Source organism: Schistocerca serialis, chromosome 6 (assembly GCF_023864345.2).
Source record: "Schistocerca serialis cubense isolate TAMUIC-IGC-003099 chromosome 6, iqSchSeri2.2, whole genome shotgun sequence".
Taxonomy (NCBI): Eukaryota; Metazoa; Arthropoda; class Insecta; order Orthoptera; family Acrididae; genus Schistocerca; species Schistocerca serialis.
In genome coordinates, this window is record NC_064643.1 from 154866083 (window position 1) to 154877875 (window position 11793).

An 11793-nucleotide genomic window follows, 5' to 3' on the forward strand; every position below is an offset into this window, starting at 1 on the left:
TGCACCGCAAATAGCAAAACTCTTTTACTACTTTAAGTGTCTCATTTCCTAATCTAATTCCCTCAGCATAACCCGACTTAATTCGACCACATTCCGTTATCCTCATTTTGGTTTTGTTGATGTTCATCTTATATCCTCATCTCAAGACACTGTCCATTCCGTTCAACTGCTCTTCCAATTCGTTTACTATCTCTGATACAATTACAATGTCATCGGCGAACCTCAAAGATTTTATTTCTCCTCCATGGATTTTAATACCTACTCCGAATTTTTCTTTTGTTTCCTTTACAGCTTGCTCAATACACAGATTGAATAACATCGGGAAGAGGCTACACCCCTGTCTCACGCCCTTCCCAACCACTGCTTCCCTTTCGTGCCCCTCGACTCTTATAATTGCCATCTGGTTTCTCCACAATTTGTAAACAGCCTTTCGCTCCCGGTATTTTACCCCTGCCACCTTTAGATTTTGAAAGAGTGTATTCCAATCAACATTGTCAAGAGCTTTCTCTAAATCTACAAATACTAGGAACGTAGCTTTGTCTTTCCTTAATCTTTCTTCTAAAATAAGTAGTAAGGTCAGTATTGCCTCACGTGATCCAACATTTCTGCGGAATCCAAAGTGATCTTCCCCGAGGTCGGCTTCTACCAGTTTTTCCATTCGTCTGTAAAAAAATTCGCGGAAGTATTTTGCATCCGTGACTTATTAAACCGATAGTACGGTAATTTTCACATCTATCAATACCTGCTTTCTTTGGGATTGGAATTATTATATTCTTCTTGAAGTCTGAGGGTATTTCGCCTGTCTCATACATCTTGCTCGCCAGATGGTAAAGTTTTGTCAGGACTGGCTCTCCCAAGGCTGTCAGTAGTTCTAATGGAATGTGGTCTACTCCGGGGGCCTTGTTTCGACTCAGGTCTTTCAGTGCTCTGTCAAACTCTTCGCGCATTATCGTATCTCCCATTTCATCTTCATCTAAATCCTCTTCCATTTCCATAATATTGTCCTCAATTACATCGCCCTTGTATAAACCCTCTATATACTCCTTCCGCCTTTCTGCTTTCTCTTCTTTGCTTAGAACTGGGTTTCCACCTCAGCTCTTGATATTCATACAAGTGGTTCCCTTTTCTCCAAAGGTCTCTTTATTTTTCCTGTAGGCAGAATCTGTCTTACCCCAAGTGAGATAAGCCTCTACACCCTTACATTTTAGCCATCCCTGCTTAGCCATTTTGCACTTCTTGTCGATCTCATTTTTGAGACGTTTTATTCCATTTTTCCTGCTTCATTTACTGCATTTTTATATTTTCTCCTTTCGTCAGTTATATTCAATACTTCTTCTGTTACCCAAGGATTTCTAGGATTTCTATTAGCCCTCGTCTTTTTACCTACTTGATCCTCTGCTGCCATGACTACTTCATCCCTCAGAGCTACCCATTCTTCTTCTACTGTATTTCTTTCTCCCGTTCCTGTCAATTGTACCCTTATGCTCTCCCTCAAACTCTGTACAATCTCTGGTTTAGTCGGTTCGGCCAGGTCCCATCTCCTTAAAATCCCTTCTTTTTGCAGTTTCTTCAGTTTTAATCTACAGTTCATAACCAATAGATTGTGGTCAGAGTCCACATCTGCCCCTGGAAATGTCTTAAAATTTAAAACCTGGTTCCTAAATCTCTGTCTTATCATTATATAATCTATCTGATACCTTCTAGTATCTCCAGGATTCTTCCATGTATACAACCTTCTTTTACGATTCTTGAACCAAGTGTTCGCTATGATTAAGTTATGCTCTGTGCAAAACTCTACCAGGCGGCTTCCTCTTTCATTTCTTACGCCCAATCCATATTTACATACTATGTTTCCTTCTCTCCCTTTTCCAACTCTCGAAATCCAGTCACTCATGACTATTAAATCTTCGTCTCGCTTCACTACCTGAATAACCTCTTTTATCTCATCATACATTTCATCAATTTCTTCATCATCTGCAGAGCTAGTTGTACATACCAGAGAAGAATAGTGTAGTGGCAAACATGCTGTTGTGGGCACTGAGGGACTGAAAGTTGGAAATGATGGAGAGATTGTGTTCGAAATAGAGGATATGAAGGATGTACCCATTGAGAATGTTGTGTGGTGCAACCTTAATTGACATCTCATGGGAGCAAGATAAGGACCAGATACTGAAGGACATAAAGGAAATTTTTTAATTAATATAAGAACACGTGAACTCTTCATCTATGCGGAGTGCCATCTCAAAGAACGTGTGTAGGGCAAGTACCGATCGCTTTCTGAGAGGTGTGAGAAAAGTAGACAAGATTATATCATACAGTTGACCTCAGGTGAGATCTCTCATATGGGAAACCCTTTCATGTTCGAAGAAGATTACGACAGTACGTGATTCTCATAATCGTCCTGCACCGAATCCAACAGTGAGTATAATGAAAGGGGTTAGGCAGAAGATTTTCTAGTATTGTCAGTCGCTACACAGGAATTGAGAAATCTTCTTGGAAAATTTAAACAAGGTAATTGTTGAAGTGCTTGATGGAGCAATCGGATGGAAATATGTTAATTCTGAGGAAACAACGAGCAGGTGATAACTCAGCCGCAACACAGGAATTGAGAAATCTTCTTGCAAAATTTAAACAAGGTAATTATTGAAGTGCTTGATGGAGCAATGGGATGGAAATATGTTAATTCTGAGGAAACAACGAGCAGGTGATAACATCGGTGATGTAGTTAATTTTCTACCCACTGGGGTAGGTAGACTTGCCGTATTAATAGAAATGTTGAGTGAGATGATACCGAGAGACTCTGAGATACAGAAAGCAAACAGTAACAAGCACTTTATGATATATATTTGACAGCATGGCGTAAGTTGCTGATTAAAGCTCATTGTTTATCAGGAAGCACTGGTTCCTTTATAATATATCAATAAATGTATATAGTGAGCCATTTTGGATCTGCAGAGTCATTAAGGTCTTTTGTAGTGCTTTGGAACGAGCATGTATGAACGAAGCGTGGGGACATTCACTGCGATCGTCAATGCCTGAAACTAAGTCAGTGGTAATCAAAAAATAAAATTATTCGATGCAGTTATGACGAGAGAATTAAGGGATGTAAGCCCTGCCCAGATCTATTGAGAAGGATCAAGAAGGGAAAAGACGACACATTTGGAGGAGGAGTGTATTACAAGGAAAGGAAGGCTTTTAGAGTCATCAGCCAGGTGCATGTTAACTGTGCTATAAGCAATCACTGTGTAATTTTTATTTTTCATTGCGCGTAACTGTATATACAGCTTGCTCTTAGTATTCACGAATCTGAGACTAAAGTGCGTGTTAGCTATTGATGGATTAAGATGGGAATGGTCGCAATAACAAATACGAAATTTCCACTCCTACATTTTCTTTGTGGAACTCTCGTGTTTTTCACTAGCAACATCCACAAACTGGTTGTGTTAGGCTTGTAGAACACTAATCGCCGAGTGGTTTGTTAGGTACAAGTTCTAGTTGTCAATTTTGCAGTTCTAGTAGAGGGTGAAGAAAGAAGAACAGTAGCGGCGACCATTTAGTGTATTATACTCGTACATTCGAAAGTGTAGTTCGCGGAAGCACACTACTGTTATAAATCCGAGGTAACGGTGACCCACTCGTGTATCAGCGGAAGTCAGGTATAACGTGATGACAGAGTCAGTCGAAAGTATTTTGGGCTTCTTCTGGCCTTTTGTTCTTTGATATTTTGAGTTTTAGAGGGATTATGGTGTCGGCTTCCTAACCTACAACATCCCATCATATGGCCAAACCGGGGCGTCACCATGCTGAGTGCAGAAGCCTTTGCTTTAAGCAGAAAACTCCTTAGGAATATCATTGAAAATTTCGCTCTGAACAGTAAGTTATGTAGACAGCTAATAGATGTGTTCCTTACGTATGTGTAACACAGAGAGAGGGAGAGAGGTAAGGCGGCTCTCAGACAAAGACGCAATATGAAATTTTGTGATAATTTTGTTATATAATGAAGAGCTGTACGAATATTATGTATATCTTTATACAGAGAGATATCTTTTGTATGTAGGCCAAGCACTGATTCTGTATGTTGAAGGCATTTGGTTTCACAACGTGTAAGTAGCGCCAGTCTCTGAGAGGGCAGCAGCAGAGGTTCCTGCAGAGCCACCACAATTGTGTACAGGTGCACAGTCCCCACGGGCGACGCGCTGGCTCCACTGCCGAATGACAGGAGGACAATCACACCCCTACCCTGGGGCACTTTCGCAGTTCTTAACACCATGAGATCACTTGCACCTACATTCAATTGATTCCAAGAGGACCTTGGTGAGGAAACGCCAGTTGGCCAAGGCTGACTCCTGCAGCCGTGCGATGCTCACTAGTCCGTCTCTTCTCTGCACCGTGGGCCCTCCACACTCTCCCCAGTGAGAAGACTTCGATGGCCCGCACCAGGCGAGTGTTTGTTTCTAAACGTTTTTTTCCCGTTGTTATCCCTAGAAAAGCATCACTACGTATTACTTGTCATGATGCGACAACCTTTCACTAGCTGTGTACACGCACTGACGTTACACAGATGACCATGATACAAACAAGAGACTTGTGCTAACTTATCGCAGAATGCAACTTTACCTACATTATTACCGTGACCACTGATGTGTGTAGTAAGAACATTAATCGACAGTCTGTGCCATCAGTTTCTAATGCTATGCAATAATTTCGTTGAAGAACTGTATAGAAGGAGTAGTGCCAGTCTATTCCTGAACTTTTGTAGATGGATGGTCCACAGTAAATTTTAAGACTGACAGCTTTTGTGACCAGTCTTTAATGAAGCACTACAAAAGTAACGGTAAGCCAACTGAGAGACAGTGAGGTGTGGTTGATGAAAGAATGCCTTCGACCTCCTGAAGCCTGGGAATGCATTTCTGTCGGACTAAATCTATACACTGTGTTAATGCCGCATTTTCGTATCGTTTTCTTACCTCTCAATGATCACGTTCTCATGTATCCCTATAGAAGAGACTTTATACCAGATGATACCCACATGAGTTATTTGAGATTCGTTGTTACAATGTAAAGAGAATTGATCATAAATTGCGTTATGCCTGACAGTGACCGTACGAATGGTACTGATTTAGTAATGTTGTCTTTTCAATCACTAAACTTCAACGATTAGTGTGAATTTCGTCGAAATGCTGACTATGTATCTCTATACCTGCACTTCATTATCATTTTAGGTTAAGTTTCAATATTTCATCCTTAAGACACCACGCATCGCTAACTATAATCCATCTTGATTGCAAAAATGTTTATTCATATGACTGGTTTCGGTTCCTTTAGAACCATCTTCAGAGCTGCAATTTTGGTTACAGGAGTAACTCGTCCACACACAGCAACCTTCACATGCTGCGTCACGCAGAAATTGCAGATCTGAAGATGGATCCAAAGGCACCGAAACCGGTCATGTGAATAAGCATTTTTGAAATCAAGACTGATTGTAAGTAACGATATATGGTGTCTTACAGATGAAATAGTGAAACTAAGGTCTTGCGTTAGGCTTATTTTTGAAAGTTCATTGTGCTTGCAAGGCATAGCAAAACGAGTACCCATAGCGATTTTGTTCGTATTACAAATGAACGTGTACTATAATTACTTGTACATACGCATTAGATGCAGCAATATTCAATTAATGCTTGCAAAGTGTGAGACGTTTCATCTTATATGGTACGTTGCTTTTGCAAGATATCATCTCTGACATTGTCTTTGAAAATGTCACATCTCTCACTGATACCGTCTTTGGTAGCTTGTTTACAACTAGTCCAAGCCCTTCAGCAGTTTAAGTAATATTTGACAATAATATAACCTCTTTCCTTCCATCGATAACAAGAAAATTCTGTTGTGCATGTGTCTGTGGTAGTTTAGTTGGTTACAGGTTTTAATTTTCTACAATATTGTGAGTAATAATGTCGAACAAATGTAGTCTATAAAGTTTTAGGGGTCGTGTTTGATTGAAAACTGCTGTTATTTACATAGCCTCCAGTAGGCCTCTGCCATATGCAAGAATAGTATTAAATTTCAATCAGTGTCATCGATTACATTTCTTATTGAATGAATTGGTGTATTATCTTTGCACACCTATAAAATTGAGCTTGAGAACAATTAAAATACAGTTTTATACACTGACTTAATTGAGTAGAAAGCCTAAGTAGTTACATTCGGGATGTCTATTTTCCTGCTTGGACTACACATAAATTTCAGGTTATACGTCAGTCAGCTCAGTTTTTTGAAATCGAATTGTCAGGCCTATCTCCCAAAATGTCAGCTGAAAATTGAATCGCTCTTTCTTTTACATTGCAGTCGTATTTCTGCATTTTTGTGATACCACAATATTTAATTTCAGCCCTACAACGTGTTTCACGCATAAACCTCAAAAGCAATGTGGACATTGCGCTTTACACGATGCCGACGTATTTAACAGATATTTCAGAAAATTTTTAAACATGTTTGATTTAGAAATAATTAACTTATGACTCTGTCGAATTTCTTAACCACGCAGTAACCTAATGGTGGCATCACAAATCCATGGTATAAAGCTCAAACATCCCTCGATTTCACAGTACAGCAATTTGCTGGTGGCACTAAGCACTTGTTTTCTGTAGTGCAGCTATCCCCTGGTGACCGGAGGGAGTAGGATGTGATAGAGCACTTGTCATTGTATTTCATGTTTCAGGGGTGGTGGGAGAGTATTCAAAATAAAACTTATTTTCAACAAATACAAATTCGTAATTTGATACTTCTGTTTTCTAAGTGAGTGTTAATTTTTAATTATTTGTAGAGAAATATTCTGTCCACTCTCTCTTGTATTCCATGATGAATTATGTGTAGGTACAAATGAAATTTGTCAATGTGACTCTTGAGCCAGTTCCTTAACGCAAACTTGGAAGTCGGTAAAACAATTTTTCGCAATTCAGATACGTTGTCGTTTTTGGACTTGCATGCAACTGACTGTACTCTTTGACCTTGGCGTGTGACATGTTATCACGAATAACAATGTTAAGTAAATGCTAATGCTGCTTTCAGCGAAATATGAGACCAGAAAAATATGTTGACAAATGGCTCTGCGCACTATGGGACTTAACTTCTGAGGTCATCAGTCCCCTAGAACTTAGAACTACTAAAACCTAACTAACCTAAAGGACACCACACGTCGTTGCCCGATGCAATATTCGAACCTCCGACCGTAGAGGTCGCGCGGTTCCGGACTGTAGCGCCTATAACCACTCGGCCACTCCAGCCGGCTGAGCCGGCTGTGGTGACAACTGCTGAGACAGCGTTTTTGGTCAGAACCTGAAGTGCTGTGTCACTGTCAGACATGACGCCATTGATGATCTTGAACTGATGATATCATAAGTGATTTCATCATCCGAAGTAGTGGAAAGCCACATCCCTCAATATCTCCAGTCAGTCATAGCGCAGTACTAAAAATCTAAGATGGTGGACATATTCCAGCAATGTTAGTAAAAAGTTTGAATCGCCCCCTCTGTTCCCCGTATCTCCAACCAATCACACAGTGAAGTACACCTCATCTGAATTAAGTAATATTGTAGTATTAAGTATGGTCAACGAATCAACGCACATGTGCGGCCGCACGTGCGTCATGATTCATGTTGACCATACACTCGATCTCCCCTCCCCCCCCCCCCCCCCCCTGGTCCCAAGGTCGCCATGGCGCCTGTGGCTGTGGTGCTGAGATAGTTGGCTTTTCAAGCCGGCTATCTGGGCAAGCACCCACGCCAGCAAAAGGTTGGGGACAGAAAGAAATCGCGCGTAATCGGTCATGGGCATTTGCGCCATGCAGTGACAGATGTTGCTGTTACGTATATAAATGCAGAAACCAGTAACATTTATATAGTCAGCACAATGTCTTGGTTAAATGAGTATCTAAGCACGGGACAACATGGTTCAATACAGTACGACGTATATCCAGGACCAGTGGACAATATTGATATGGCGGAACGGGGAAACGTTTTTAATGTTAATAGGAGTAATAATATAAGGACAATGTTTCGCAAAGCTGCTGCAGATGAAATTAGGTATGGAGAAAATCAAGTATACGATGATTCAGACGAAGAAGTTGTTGAATGTGAAATGGAGCCAAGGCCAACAGAAGACGTAAATATTGGATTGCGCCAGGGTATAATAATGCAAATGTGCTAAATCAGAACCTACCCTACTAATGGGGAACCATATCAAATTTGACATGTATTCCAACCCTACCTCTCCCCTTCATAGTGCAGATATGGAAAACGACCTGAAAAACTTAGAAAAGCCTTCACCATCCACATCCAATCCTCCTTACCCCATTTCAATCGTAGCATAGTAATAAACATCATCAAACGCTACAAACAGACCAGATGTGCGCTTCACACCCCACACCGCCACCAAATTCCTCAAATCTGAGTATAATATTAAAATGGTGGCCACATTACATTTTTTCTGATGTACACATCAAGTTATGCCACCACCTCCTCCTCCTTACCTCCAGCAAATGGTAATGCAGTGTTAAAAACGCAAGAGATGAAGTGAACAAAGTGACCAATTTTGTGTGCTTTATAAACCCAGTCCCTCCTTTTTTTTTCAGTACTAATTAAATTTATGTAAACTCTAGCTGATAGTCTCATTATTTCCTTAAAAGTCAAAGATGTTCATCTCGCAAGACTCAATATTTTCTAGAAAGTCGTTTATCACTTCCAGCATATAATTTAGATACAGACCAAATGTGTACGGTATAACACTACCCCTCTCCTCACTACAGCACAGTATTAAAAATAGAAGGTGAGGAAATAGACTTATTGTGTGCTTTACATCCCCACACTCTGCTCTTTCTGCCGGCCGCGGTGGTCTAGCGGTTTTAGGCGCGCAGTCCGGGACGGCGCGATTGCTACGGTCGCAGGTTCGAATCCTGCCTCGGGCATGGATGTGTGTGATGTCCTTAGGTTAGTTAGGTTTAAGTGGTTCTAAGTTCTAGGGGACTGATGACCACAGATGTTAAGTCCCATAGTGCTCAGAGCCATTTGTACCATTTGCTCTTTCTCCAACAAATCAGAGCACAAAATTAGGTAATGGCGCCAAATGTATAGTAAAAGGTATGTAACCTCTACTCGAAAGCCTCATTTAATGCCTTGAAATTTAAATGTATTCATTATTTGGGGCATAAAATAGTGATATGTTACAACAGAATTTACATACAAACATATACATCTCAAATAATATCAAAGTAATGTCCAAGCTATACATTATATTCCTTCACATACATAGCCCTATTTTAATACTGAAATAACTCTAAGGTCTAAGATATGTATAATACACAAACACTGCATCTTTCTATTAAATTTCTCAAGTACTGTAGTAATTATTACACTCCCCATCCCCCCTCCTCCACCTGTGATTATATTTCTCACAGTGTTTAAAAAATACATTTTTTTGTCCCTTTGTCAGAAAATGTGTAAATTACCCCTTCTCCCAAGCTTTCCATTAGGCACTCACAGGAACAGATAAGATACACATGTCAGTGCAGGGTACATGTGCTGCTGCGACGCCGATAAATCCCAGTCAAGAGAAAGATATAACTCCACAGATCTCATCTCTACAGGTCTCAGCTATCCTGATAAGATGCAGTGGAGCTGATAGACACTCCCTAACTTTGTTTTTCATGTATTTGACGTTACATTCTTAAGTATTTAGATTTTACACCAACTTACGACGTAACACTAATTTTTTTTGTTGTGTAAAGGTGGTACACATCTCAAGGTGCAACCTAAGTTTTATATATTTAAAATACCATCAATATACGATGTATCCCAAAATTTTTCCATGAGTAAAAGGTGGTATTCACCTGATTACGCAAATATTGATACAAAGAACTGTTAATAATACTCCAGTGGTCAATTACAGCTGGTTTGTACCAAGCAGTTAACAATGTGACATGTGTGTTTAATTATCATCTATATTCATATGTATTAGGTATGTATATATCCAAATCTATTAAACTCTTTGAATATTCATTGCCTACTGAACTGAATCCTGGGGGAAAATTTGAGAAAATGTGTAATGCATTCAGTACTGTGGGCGTTAGCGAATGGCTGTAGGAATAGCAAAGGAGTAACACGAGGGAAAAAGGTTCAAGTGGTTCCACTGCATGGGTCAGAACATTACAAACGTAGATGCATGTGATTCTCCTATTGCCGCTTGTGTCAAAAACAGAAATTTACCATTGCTGCTACATTAAAAACCTAACAGGACTAGCATGAATTAACATCACCAGTCATACTAACGCCATTGTGGTATCGAAACAATGTTCCTGTTACGTCCATTCTCAAGAGAAGTTGGCAGAGAATATACTTCACTGTTAACAGGCCAAAACAATCGGATTTATGAACTCCAAGGGAGATAAACAGTTCATTTTATTGGAGTTGCATAACAAAGTGAAATTTACCGTTTGGCATTTATGGATACATCGAATCCTTTCTGCAACCATGTGTTGGCAAAGAAAAGAGTAAAGCATAGCTTTCTACACACAATTTAGCTATAGTTAGGATTCAGAGCTTAAATTGCTGACTGCAGTATCAAATTACTGAGCGAATACGAAATTATCTGTTCGGGGACAGCGGTGAAGAGGAAGAAGCGTTTCAGTAAGCAGAAATTTATCACATCTGCAAAGAACTCTTAAGGATTAGACATGTGAAACACAGGGGTCACTAACATTTTAAAAGTGTATTTCGTGAAGGCACATATGAAGGTTGTAACTTATATTCTACACCTAAAACTACGGCACCTGTTTTGTTTGAAAGTGTAACGAGTAATGACTCACATTTCATAATTATGAACATCTGCGAACGAGTGGAAGAAACAGTTAACTGAATGCTATCTGTGCTTCTGTCATTGCAGGAAACAATGAAAAATATATAAACATTCAATAAATCTATACCTGTAGCATATCGTAGCGGCATACAATTTCGTTCTACTGATTTCTTCAGCTTTCTGGAATGTCGGGAAATATGTCTAATAGTTAAAACCCAAATAATGGAAATTAACAAGGGAGCATTTCACCAAAAGAGAGCAGTTTAATTAAATAAAGAGTATTTTGCTACTAGCAGGTAACTGGCAAGCGTGTTTTGCTGGAGAAAGAGTCACGGCTGACTGATGTCTTCAAAAGCTTTATGAGCGGGCAGCTGTAGATCAAAGAAAAAGATTCCGGAAAAGCTTGCAAAGTATGGGGCTTATTTGAATGCAGAACTCTGGGGGCTACTCCGACTTTCATTTTAAAAGATGTCACGTCTTACTTCTGGCTGATGTACTTGGAAACTTCCGCTCACTCTGAATTAAAATATACCAGCCGGCCGAAGTGGCCGTGCGGTTAAAGGCGCTGCAGTCTGTAACCGCAAGACCGCTACGGTCGCAGGTTCGAATCCTGCCTCGGGCATGGATGTTTGTGATGTCCTTAGGTTAGTTAGGTTTAACTAGTTCTAAGTTCTAGGGGACTAATGACCTCAGCAGTTGAGTCCCATAGTGCTCAGAGCCAGCCAAAATATACCAACTAGACCCCACCTATTATGTGACCTGCCTTGGCATGCGACGCACTGTTGAAATCCACTAAAGAATAATTACAACTTATTACAGATACTGAGCCACTGTTTTCTATTGAGCAGAGATGGTAGTGTTCACAACTCCCGTAGATACGCAGCTGCAAACAAGAGGCAAATATCAGACCATTATGAAAATATGAATGAGTCGGGTATTCTACACTCC